Source organism: Muntiacus reevesi, chromosome 11 (genome assembly GCF_963930625.1).
Source record: "Muntiacus reevesi chromosome 11, mMunRee1.1, whole genome shotgun sequence".
Lineage (NCBI taxonomy): Eukaryota > Metazoa > Chordata > Mammalia > Artiodactyla > Cervidae > Muntiacus > Muntiacus reevesi.
Window position 1 is genome coordinate 24,727,309 of NC_089259.1, and position 13,574 is coordinate 24,740,882.

General features: G+C 33.6%; 1 long non-coding RNA gene across 1 annotated transcript in view; it reads left to right on the top strand.

The window, feature by feature from the left end:
* The first annotated feature begins 4,832 nt into the window (after positions 1–4,832).
* The window catches only part of LOC136144081 (uncharacterized), a 351,985-nt gene continuing 343,243 nt past the window's right edge, over positions 4,833–13,574 (top strand). The window contains exons 1-2 of the long non-coding RNA XR_010658477.1: positions 4,833–7,481; positions 8,594–8,678. This is a non-coding gene — a long non-coding RNA (uncharacterized lncRNA). The remainder of the gene's footprint in view (positions 7,482–8,593; positions 8,679–13,574) is intronic.

Consider the following 13,574-nt stretch of genomic DNA (forward strand, 5'->3'; position numbering starts at 1 on the left):
ACCTATTGCCTTTTATCTGCCCCAAGTGAATAGCATCTACTTTTGCAAGCACTATTTTCGTGTGCAAGTTTGAAATGATATATCTATCTTACATCTGTAAATCCAGATTGAAAGGTCATCACACTAGCTTCTTTTTACCCCGCTGTTCAGTATGACAGCAGGTTCTACCTCTTGCTACTTTTAGACTTTAAAAAGCGTTCACCAGTTCTCTGGCAGCTCCTTGAAGTCAGTGTGGTATGATGGAAAGTACACAGGCCTTTGAACCACACTCACAACTAACCACCTGTGCAGTCTCCTCAAGTTATTGAACTCAGTCTTCTATTCACTAATGGGGTGAGAATATCTATCCCACAGGGAGTGAGAATTCAATGAAATAATTTCAACTCAGCAGCCAGCATATAGTAAATATGTCCTTGTACCCTTGGTATACAGGAACAATCTGTGTTGAATTACCTATAAACACTTGTAAGAACAATTATAACCGCATGCAAGTCTTTATAATTGCAGTTACGTGTACTGTAGTTTCAGTACTGCCCTCTGAAACATAGAGTTTTGAAAATTCAAGCAGTTCTGTTTCTTTATAGTCAACAAAGCCTCTTTCTAACAAAAACACAAATAACTTAGCATTTGCATTAACAATATTTTGAAATGTGAGAGAGATTACCTATAATGTTCATTTTTAAGTCTCCATATTAAAAATATTTTATGTAGTAAATGTCAATTGTGTATGGATTTATGCTTTAATAGATGCATACCCATACTTCCAAAGGACAGTCGTTCAAAGGTAAGCCCATGAAGCTCTGATTTTCAAGAGGCAATACTATGTAGTGGTTACGAACACAGGTTCCAGACTCAGTGGAACCTGGGTTCGGATGCCAGTTTCACTACCCACTTATCCATGTGATCTTGGGCAAATGACTTCTCTTCAAAGCCCTATTTTACCCAACACAAAGTAGAGATTAATAGGATTAAAGGATGAAAGGAGCTAATACATTTAAGGTATTTAACATAGTCGCAGTATCAGTAAATAATGTTTCCTTTCTCTGGCTGTGAGGAAAGACTACACTGTAACTATTTGTGTGTCTCCTGCACCTCATATGTGACCAGAGAAAACAAAGGAAAACAGCAGTTGGCTAGGCTAAATGTTCCCATTCCCTTCAGCTGACCTTTAAAAAGCAAATTTCTTGCTTTCCTCTAAGTTTTGTGAACAAAGTACTCCAAATCCTAGTTGAATTTAAACAGTATAAAACAGAGGGAAACTCTTACATTGAACCTCCATCTTTAGAAACAGATTTTCTGTTAATGTATCCCAAAGTTGAATTAGTTTGCTTTGGTTTGGTTTGGTTCTGGGTTTTCTAGCAATATAACACCAGTGGTTCGTGTAATGCACAGTGATTCATACTTGATGTGTAGTAGGTTCTCAAACAATTTTGCTTCCTTTCGCTTCTTATCTTAAAATTACTGTGAATTGAAACAGCAGAGTTCTGTTTTATTGTTGTTTTGTTTTGTTTCTAGCCATTCTGCTTCTAGGCAGCAGCACATATCCAGTAGTAGCTTTGCAAGTAGATTTGGAGATGTCAAGTGCAGAACTGTACATATCTCTTTTAGATTTAATTTTATTTTATTTTAATTTTCTATTTAATTTTCTATTTAAATTTAATATGCTAGGAATTTCTTAATCCTGATTATATCATGCAAAAAAAATTGTCTTCTTCTTTTTATTATCTTATTATCTGCAAATCTGAGAACAATCCTTCTATGTCTTCATCCAAATATTTTATCAAACAGGATAAAAACAGCTCTGTAGTTTCTAGAAATATTCTGATTGAAATCACATTTTTCAAACTGTGTCTCCCAAGCCAGTGGTGAGTCATGAAACAGATTTATTAGGTTATAACCAGTAGTTTTCTTAATAAAATATAATAGAAAAATATAGACTGAAAAACATGACAGTGCATCCATTTTTTAAATCATACTTGTGCACATACTACATACATGTATGCTTACTGAATAATATGAAAAATCTATTTCTTATTGAAGGTCATTGTCAAAAAGCTTGAAAAACACTGATTTAAGTTGTATATAAACACCTGTTTGGCATAATCCTTCAATTGTTAAATAGCTACCATCCTGTGCTGGAAAACAGGCCATATTTCTCTAACTTGTCCAAAAGAATATCTTAAGGGACCTTGACAACTAGTTAGTTGAAGTGTAGATACACTGTATCTGAGCAATATTAAAGTAAAAATACATAGATTTATTATCTACAATTATAGAATTATTATCAATTTTTCCAAAATCTATTTCACAAATAAGAAAATGTTTTTGATATGATAATGGGACTTACTGCTCTCTTTCTAATGAATGAGTCATTCCATAATCTCACCTATAGGTAGTATTAAACTACTTGCTATGGATTTTCAAGAATTTATCTCCTCCTTCTTGTTTTGGCGCTTTAATCCTCTGGCACATCTCCTTTTCTACAACTCCTCAAAGATGTTTGAGAGTTGCTCAGTGATCTAGTTTTCAGATTCTTTCAGGATCAATGGATATAATTTGTCCTGCTTTGGGAACTTGAATCCATTTAGACTAGCTGGATTCCTATTTACAATTTCTTCACCAAACTTAAACTTCTAGCTATTATTAATTCTACCTTTTCACTCCATTACTTTTAATCCTAAACAGAAAACAGACACATAGCAATTCAATATGTGTCAATAAGTCTGACCTAGTTTGGGGATGGCTAAAATGATGCTTACCAGCCAAAAAATATCTGAGCACCTACTGTGTGCAAGAAAGTAAACTAGTTAGATGGATATTTTCAACTTTCCCATTTAGAGAAATACTGTGTTTATGCTTGTAAAGTTAATCAGTGAGTCAACACATTAAAAATATCAAACAGAAATAATAAGCACTCGAATTTCAAAAGAACTAGACATGCAAACACCCTAATGTTCATATATGCCCTTAAACATCCACAGAAATCTACATATAGATGCACATATGCACATATAGATGCACACATATACATACTCAACATCAGATTAGCCATACCTCTACGCATTCTTCTTTAGCAGTTTGTCTAGCATGCATTTCATTCTTCATTCGAGTGAGATCCTGCTCACTTCTTACCCGGTCCCCTTGTGTCCACACTCACTCTTCTTCAATGCATTATATACACAGGTAATTTTCCTAGAGCTCTACCTTGATGGACAGATTGATATGGTTCAGAATTTTAAGTGTTTTTAGCATATTATCTTCTACACTCATACGTGTAGAAGAAAAAAACAAACAAAAAAAATGTCAAAAAATCACGTAATCCTCTTTGCCTAACAAATTAAACCCAGAGTCCTTATCTTGGTACCAAAGACCCTTCATACTTGACTTTAGCTTACTTTCTTGTTTTACCTCATTCTGTTCCTGACAGGAACCCTATAACAGGGACTCCCAACCTCTTTGCATGTGTGCAACTCTTTTCATCATTAAATTTACAGACTCTTAAACTCCTGCCTGAGACTTACCTTTTTAATATCCATTGATTGAGAAAAGTATGGTAAACATATTAACAATTTAATATGCTATTTAAAAATGTTCACATTTTAAAAATTGTAACATCTACATATAATTGAAACACACACTTGTGGGTTGCATTGTGTCTCTCAAAAAGATATGTTTAAGTCCTACCCTTAGTACCTGGGAATGTGACCTTGTTTGGAAATAAGGCCATTGCAAATGTAATCAAGTTCAGAGCAAGTTATACTGGAGTTATAACCTCATTATAACTAGGAAAGATTCATCTTTAGAGCCTTCAGAAAAAGCGTGACCCTTCTGATACCTTGCTACTTCTAAACTCCAGAACTGGGAGGGAATAAATTTCAGTTGTTTTAAACCACATATTTTATGATATTTTGCCACAGCAAACCTAGGAAACTAGTATACCTATATACAACATATATATGTTTGATACTTATTCTGTCCACAAACAGTGCCTACTATGTAAATATTTGTGGATCATTTTCAATAATTCTCAAGTCCCTGGGTTGGGGAAAAATGCTTTAGCCAACCGAAATTACTTTGTCCCCAGTTAATACATTGTGCTTTTATATTTCAGTGTTTTACTCGTATTTGTCCTTCTGTCTGTAGCACTGTCCTCCTCATCTCGCCTACTGAAATTCCTACCAGCTGAAATGCCACCTTCGTGAAAACATTCAGAATACAACCTAGAGAAAAATGATCTGAAAGTTTCTACCATTCCCAGCATTAAAAAAAAAAGAAAAAAGATTCTGCCTTTTTTCCCTCAGGTAGCATAGGTTGGCACATTTTTGCTTAAATAATAGTTTCCATCCTCTCTGCCTCATTTGCCAAGAGTGAGGAATTCACATAACAATATATGTAGTCACCTAAACAGTCTTCACTGAAAAAATTTTAAATGTATGTGAATAATTATTTCCATACTAACAACATTGACCATTAAGTTTCTCTTTGTTTTTACACAGTGGCAGCCAGTGCATTGTCATCATTGTTGTGTTTGGTATGCATGTGTTATAGAAAGACAAGTATGTTAAAGAGTGAGGTTCATAGTTAGTTATTTTTAATAATTAAAGCTGTCATATCCCTGTCTTCTCCTATCTACCATGCATTTTTACATGTATTATTTCTAACTCTGACTTCAGTTCTTTAAGTAAGGTTTTATTGTCCGCATTTTTCAAATGAGGAAACTAGTGTGAAGAGAAGGTATCAGCTGTGCAAGTCATAGTTTAGGAAGTGACCAAATTAGGATTCCATCCCACTTATGGCTGGCCAGTTCCTCAGGTTTATTCACTACTCTGCAAGGCCACATTGGGACCTAGAATGAGGTCGTTATTTTACTTTTACCAAATTTACCAGACTAAAGATAAGGAGACTGGGCAAGTTCATGGAAAAAACAACAAAGTCATCATGGTTTTACATGTTTTGGTGAAAGCACCCCACCAAGGGATGATCTTTTGTTTGTTTGTTTGTTTTTGTTTTAGTTTATTTGCTGCCTGGGCTGTTTGTTGTGGCGTGCACAAAGCTGTCTAGTTGTGGCATGCAGGCTCTAAAAGGCACAGGTTCAGTAGTCGCCACGTCTTGGCTTAGTTGTCACGTGGGCTTAGTTTCCCCAGAGCATGTGGAATCTTAGTTCTCAGACCAGGGATTAACCCCATATCCCCTACACTGGAAGGCAGATTCTTAACCACTGGACCACCATGCTAGTCCCAAGAGATGATCTTTGAGTCAATCTGATTTTATTGTCTTTGTGCCTATAAAGATTCAGAAAACTCTATTGGCCCTTTTGTTTCCTGGGAATCACTTTAATTCTAGACAAAAATTACTTGGAATAAATAAATTGTTTTTAATTATGTTCATTGAAGTTAACCAAAATTTAATTGCATGGTTCCATTAATATATCACTCATTATGCTTTTCAGGCGAAGATTTTGTTGTATGTCTAACCATTAATCTCCTAGTCCCTATTGAAAGTATTGTCATTGTATGTCTATATAATCAATTTTTTTTTTTTTTTAGAAAAAGCACATACTCTGCATAGAAAGAGGGAAAGCATGCTATGAGGAAGTGTCCAAGAGTTCTTTAGAATAGTTATCTCATTAATAGGATCTCTGCACAGTTAGAGAGGGATCTTTACCAACTTTAGCCCAACTGAGAAGCAGTGCATAGATTCAGTCTGAGCCTGATCCTGGTGCATTAAACTTTGGATTAGAACCTTCCTCTAATGGTGCCAGCAGCCACAGGTTAACCAGTGGAAGAATGTCTTGAAATAACCACCTCATTAATTGTTAACAGATAGTACATGGAGACAATCTGAGGTTTATGTTTTGATATTCTATAGCTATAGTATATCTCTCTTAACAGACACAAGAATCAGGATGAGAAAAGAAATGGAGAGGAAAAGTGGAACAGATTACCAGGACTGTAGTTTTTCCCTGGGAGTTGAATCTTACACATTTTGGGGAATTTGTTATATAACAGCCTCTTTGTTGTTAATGTGAAAATGAATCTTAAATGGCACAGATAATCTTAAGGTTAACAGATATCTTAAGGGTCAAGATGCTTCATCACATTCAATATGTTTGGGTATCCGTTAAAGCAACATAAATGTGTATATCAAACTTTATTTCTGTTTGGCTAATCTAAGTCTGTGAGAAGTAGATGGAATGTTCTATGTTGGCCATAGCTTTGTCATGGGTTTCTTTGTTTCTATTAAAACAAACTCAACGTGATTTCTTTTGCAGTGGCGAAAAGACATAGCAGCATGTTTCGGGGCTCTTTGCATTCAGTGAAGAAAGATGATGGCTACATGATTCGCCCTCCATAATTAACACCATGGTGTTTTCTGTCATATGCATAGCAGAAAACTCACATGGTTACCTTATAAAATAAGACATCTTATTTTATAAACATTTCAATCTTTTTTGTTTTACCATTCACATCCTAATCCCAAATAGTCCTTTGAAGTAGGGTAGAGTGACTAAAAGAAGGGTTTTGAAATCAGATAGATTGGGTTCATATGCAAACAAATTGACCTTGAACCTCATCTTACACCTGTAAAGTATAACTACCTCACATATGGAGTTTTTAAGTACTCCAAGCATGTACTACATGCTTGGAGTATTTAAATAGATTAAAGATATATAGCATTTAGAACAATGCCTATAATAAGTACTCAATAGATGGTAGAGATTGTGACTATACATTAACACAAAAAGACAGCAGAATTTTGAATTTTCAAATTATGTAATGGAGTACACTGATATCCACTTACTTTATCTTTATTCATTGACCTGATTTTCCCTTCTTCAGAGAGCAAGTAGAACAGCATTTTCTTTTTTAGTTTTATTAAATAAATAGCTATACACATTCTGTATTTATAAGAATTTGACAATTCCCCTTTCATACTTAAACATTGTATCTCTTTTAAGTACTTAAAACCTAATTAGCAATATATCTTTTCTTTGTTTTTTTCACTAGCCATGGGGATAGAAGGCATATTATGAACTGGGAATTTTTCTCTGAGACTTTGCAAAGATAAAAAAGCCAAAAGAATAAGCAAGTAATAATAAGATGATCCTTCATGATTTATTAACCCACACAAGTAAAATGTCTACCAAAGTATATCTGAGGGTTTAAATCCAAATTTTGTCCTGTTGTTTCAGTATCTGATTCTCTACTTTTCATTTTCACTAAATGTTTGGTTATTGCTTTCTTTGTAAATAAAGTTTAGTATTTTGAATTCATACCAACACAAAGATATTTTCCCTGACTTTCTTTTTTGAAGAGACAATGGGATTTCATGTAATTAATTTTTTCAAATTACTTCTTAGTTATGTGTGTTTAATTTTGTCATTGATCAGCAGGAACCCACAACACTAATGACATCATTCATATGCCATAAACTTCTCAGCAATTCCTAAGGTTACCCACATAGCTTCCAGTTACTAAAATGTGAGTTGACATTGAATGTTCTTATATCTCTTCTTTCTTTTCCTATTTACTAGTTCTTTGGATTGTCCTAACCTGGAATGTTTATAGAATTCATAATGTCTTTTTCATTGCCTTGATACCTTTACTAATGTCTAAACTGAAAATGTCTTATATTGAATCACTGTAAAACATATATTAACTTTTCACATGTAAACAACACTGTTAATTGTTTTGAAAGCAAATCAGAGAGATATGGTCTCAGCACTCTAGAACTGTAAAACATAATCTATTTGATTTTTAAATAAGGAAAATGCCAAAGGAAATATAGTCATATACAACACAGTTTAGACCAAGAGAAGAGATGCAGTGAAACTTAGAACTTAGCAACTATAAACATGAAATAGTATAATTGAAACATCAATCCTTTGAGCTTTGTGACCATGTAGTTTTCAATAAGCATTAACTGAAAATGAAATTTCATGTAGACTAATAAATTAATAAGAACTTATTCCTCCAATATTATTACATAAACAAGTAGCAACTCTCTAATATTCATTAGATACACCAGAAAGCATACTAAAAAGTCTCAGATAATGAGACTATGAAACAAGACAACTTTAGAGAGACATTATCTATTTCTAACAGTGCATATTTATTGTTAAATAAATGAAAGAAATTCTATACTTAATAGATGGTATATCTGATGGATAACAGACATAGATGTCTGTTTAATAAGGTAGAAAACTTTTCTTAAAAAGTTTAAATTAACCAGAACTTTGGGAGAAATACATTGAATCTATGTATCTAATAGATCGTCTTCATTCACGAAACACACAGTATAAGTTTTTTAAAGCCTAGAAGAAAATAAACAATCTTCCTTACTACATGTAACTATTGAATATCTTCTGCAAGGTGTAGATAGTTCAAAGCCACAGAAAATAGAGCAATGAGTAAGACAAAGTCCCTGTCTTCATGTTATTCATATTCTACAACAGACACTGACAATAAATTAGTAAAATTTATATAAATAATATGATTTCATCAAGTGTGCTTTTACACTGTAATTACTTTTATGCAAAAAAGTATGGTGGTGCAGCCATTCATTATATGAATGGCTTTTTTTTTCTCACTAGATCAGCAGCTACTTGAAGACAAGAAGTATATCATTCTTACAAATAAAACCTTCAGTAATGTACTGTGATCATTGACTGATACATGGTAAGTGCTTAATAAATGTTTGGATAAATAAAAGGAGGAGGAAGGAAATTAAAAACATATTTTAATGATTCAGTATATTCAACAATGTGAATATATTCAAGATTTAACTGGCTCAACTATTGAAGAAATAAGAGCAGACTTTTATTTTATTTTTCTTTTTTTTTAAGAGCAGACTTTTAAAATCTGAGTAAAATAATTCCTGTAAAGTATTCTTAAGTTATTTAAAACATGAATTTTGAGGAGGTTAAGTCCCTTAAAACTAGCATTCAAGTTATTGAATTGTCACTGTTAGGTAAACTCTTCAACCTCTTTGAGTCTCCGTTTTCTTACCAATGAAATGGGATTGAACAACACTTGTTGTATGAGATTATTGTAGTCTCACAAATGAGATAAATTGTGATCCTGCTTTGGAACGTACAGAGTATTACAGTGAAAACAATAGCATGAATTCTGACAGACAGACATCCGAAATGAAGACTACTCTCTCAGTTCTGGGAATACAGGCAGTAGTGAGTCATGAGTATGTATTCAGCAGGAAACTGGTTTTGTTTGAGGAGAAACAAGTTCAGTGCCAAGAGCTAGTAAATAGTCAGAATTAAATGGTCAGGAATCAAAAGCCACAGTGGGGGTGAACTTGAAAGTTGAGGCAACCATGAATCCTCAAGACTAGAGGCAGAAAGCAATCCGGAGTTGGGCAAACAGTTGAGTCAGGAAACACTAGTGAAAAAAAAAACCTAGGTAATCTGGGTCCAGCATCACACTTAGATGCCTGTTAAAATGTAAGTTGGTCTAATAACCATATATGTAACACAGAAATTGATCCACCCTCTGAAAATATATTGGGCATTGGTGACATCAAAATATTTTTATATTTGTTGTTTGTATATAAACAAATGGCCATATCCAAAATTGTGCAGAACCCAGATTACCTAGTTTCTAATTAAGATTATTAATTCAAATATATTTATTCACATGTGAATGGCTTTTTTCCAAATTAGCTAACATTTTCAGGAGAATTGTACTTTAAAAATTGAAATATAAGAAAATTTTAATGCGTGAATTTGCAGTCATTCTTGAAGTAGACATTAACACTTTTTGGTTACTTCTATAAATTATTAAATATATTTTGACTTCCTAGAGATTTTAATGTCCGTTTTTCAGCTTATTTGGAAATGCACATAATATGAAATAATATATTACAGTTGGTCATCAGCAGTTCACTAATTTTTTTATTCTTCAAAGCATATAATAAAAATATGCTGGTTAAAATTTCTATGAAAAATGATAATGCACCAGAATCCTATGACTATGTTTGCAAAGATAATTTTTCTTTAAAATTTTGTAGTTTTTTCTTTTTAACTTTTACAGTGAAGTTTAATTTGATTAAAGAACTTTAATTCATGATTTCATTGTTTTTCTTTCTTGTATTTTGCTAATATTGAGAAATGGTGGTTCATTGTTGTGCTAGATTTTAAATTAATGCATATAAAACAAGAAATATTTAATTAGGGTCATCAATTTTCCACATACTCTGGGTTTCTGTGACTGAGGAGAAATATAACTATTTTTACTGCATCAGCTTCACATATAGCAAGAATAATAGCAAGAACAACAACAACAAAACATTTATAGAATGCTTCCCTTGTGCCTGCACTTATACTTAATCATATAAACCTAGCATTTACTCGTCTGTATTATGGCATTCAGTATTATCAGGGAAGATTTCTATCCCTGGTGCTGAAACTGCTTTGTGTAGTCCTAGTGGTTGAAGAATGAAACAGTTTCTTTAGATGTACCCTTTCATTGAAATTATGAACTAGATAAATGTTCACATCTAGAAGAAGTATTAAATTTCATCTATGTTAACATCCTGATGAATAATTTTCAAATCAATATTTTATATTCTGTTTTTTCTGACTATTTTATCTTTGGAAATTTTTTTTCCAGAGTATAATTAGTAGTTAAAAAAAAAGTTAGTACACAGGACATTGAGAAATCAGTAAATGTTCCAGATATCAAAACATATTAATACCCACCAAAAACTTATCTTTGTTCATGTCAACTAGCTTTGATTTAATGTGTCAAAATTAAAGGATTTTTGTTTTAGAAATAAATGCATGCAATCAAATTACCTAACTGTATTCCAGTCCACTTGATTGCAGGTAGTTAGTGCTTATTCAACACTGAAAATAACTTAGAATTATGGCAAAATGGGTTTTCTCCAAGAGAATTGCTTTGTTAATCCTGAGTCAGGGTAACAAATCTTGGGACAGCTAAGCTTTTATGTGTTCCTGTAAATAGAAGTATGTAAAATGTTGGTATAAGTTCTTCTTATACAGGTAAGCCCAGAGTAAATACATTGGCACTATCTTGTTCTGACTATGTCACCTGCATTTATGTGCCCACTTGAGGACTTTGGGAACCAAAGAAGTCTGTGATGGGAAAGCAGCATCTGCTTCTGCTTGATGTGGCCAACCAATTTTGCCTTCATTGCTAGTAAAATCATAAATGTAATCTAACCTTTTTGTGTGTTCTCTCTTTTTGTGAAATTATACCTAACCTGAAAGTATTGTGTTTGTGTGTGTTGGGGGATAGTATATAAAAGTTGAACGTGAATGACATTAAACTAGTTATTAGTTTTATCCTACAAAATGTTGTGTTTTTTTTCCCTATGAATAACTTTGTTAGTAGCAATAAATTTCCTTATTTCTGACTTTAAACTTCAAGCAAGAGTTTCTGGGTCACTCTTTCAACAGTGAACAGTTCCTGCATTTTGTGCCTGAATGAGTTAATTTCTTTTCCTGTTTTAGTAAGACTTGACTTTACTATATAAGCATCTTTTTCAAAGAATACTTCTCCTCCGACATTCCTTATCTCTGCAGTTGGCACCTTCAACTCCTCTAGTTTAGCTCTGCCATCTAACTGTTTAGCAGGTCCTATAGATACTAATTCCTGAGTATTTTTTAGGCCTGTCCTTCCTCTTATCGCTACTTACTTAAGTTCAAGTTCAAATCCTCATGGCACCTTCCCTTGATTATTTCAGTAATCAGAGTCAGTCTCCTTGACTCAAATCTCACTTCTGATCTGTTCTTTGCACTGATGTCACAAAGATATTTTTAAATGAACTGAAACTAATTTTATAAAAAACACATACACACATAAACACACACTTGAAATCCTTCAGTGATGTTCCTAATTATGTAAAATAAGAGGCATTTTATGATCAAGCCCTGACTTTTCAACCCAGACTTGTATCCTGTCACTGTTTCCCTTGTGCATTATATCCCAGCTATTAATATTTCCAAATAATAATGTGTAATATTCATGGAGCCCTCCCTGGGTCCCAGCCACTATATAAAATAATTTACTTATATTATGTCAGTTTGTCCTCAAGAACTTGATTAGGTAGGTCCTATTATTATCCATACTTTAAAGGTAAGGAAAGAGAAGTTAAAGTCTTCTCTTGACTGATTTATACATCTAAGAAGTACAGCAGCTGGGATTTGAATCCAGGCAGCCTGCCTCTAGTGTCTACAATGGCTTTCTTTTGATAAACTTGGAGTTCCTAATCTTGACATTTCTGAAAAGCCTCTGTGTCTTTCACTTGCTCTTTCCGTTGTCTGGAAAGCCTTTCCCATCTGTATCTGCCTATAGGACCAATGTTTATCCTGCAAGACTTGACTCCAGCTGTCCTTTCTTAGTGAAAGTTGCTGTCTTCCCAGATAGGGTTAAAGTCTTGGCACCCATGGCACCTTGCAAAGCTGAGGGAGACTATAGTTTAGTGGACAGAGATACAATTGTAATGTGAGACAGGCCTGATTTGGATTCATGGCTCCATTGCTTATTGGTTTTCTGACTTTAGGAAAATCACTTCAGCCCTCTGAATGTTAGTTTCTTTGGGATTAATAATGTTTTTTTCAGGGAGTTTCTATAAGGGATAAGTGAGTTAATTTTATGAGGTGCATCTCCCACAATGACTAGAGCCTATTAATAGCAAGAGTTCATTAGTTTCTTCAGTACTGTCTTCCACTGCAGCCCTCAGAACCTGCGTGGTGATTGTTCGTGTCCTCACTCGCCTGTGAGCCACTTCCCCTTTCCTTGGTGGCTCTGGTAGGCACCAGTGAAACATGTGAAATGAGCAAATGAACAACTGAATGTTCAATACCTAGTGACATGATTACATGAGTCCTTTTGTTCATGTTGTGGCTTGAAAATTTGTATGCCTAAGAAGTAACAACTGGCAAAGAAGATAAACTCTTTTCCTCAATAGTATCTAGAACTTTTCCCTTCTAATAAAAAAAGATGACTGTGATCTCTTTGAGTTTGTCTCAAATTTTACATAAAAAACACATACTGATCTCAGACCAGTATAACATTAAAAGATTATGTGATTTTAAAAAAATCACTTAATAGTCTTATAGTCTTACAATAGAAAAAAGAACATATATATACATACATATATATATATCTTCAAATATGTGATGATGCTGCTTTTCTGAGACTACTTGTTGTTTTATTTTTTAAAACATCTAATACTGTCTGATGTGTTGGGTCTAGTTTTCTATGATTAAGAGAAAAAAGTATTCCAGGGACAGCTCCCCAAGGTTTTGAATCATGAGATATGAAAGTAGAAGGCAAAGAAAGCAACCTTGGTAATGTGTTTGAGAGCACTTCTTGTTAATGTTTCTTACATCAACTTATATTCTCCCTTCTTCTTACATGTTTGATAGACATTCAAGCACTATGTATCTGTGAGCTTTTGAATCCAAACCATTTAACCTTAGAAAATGCCCACAGATGAAAAGACACAGAAGGTCATTCTAAATGAACAAGTAAATGAACAAGAACAAGTAAGAGCTCTACAGAATTAGAGATCATCATAGCTAGAGTCCAGAC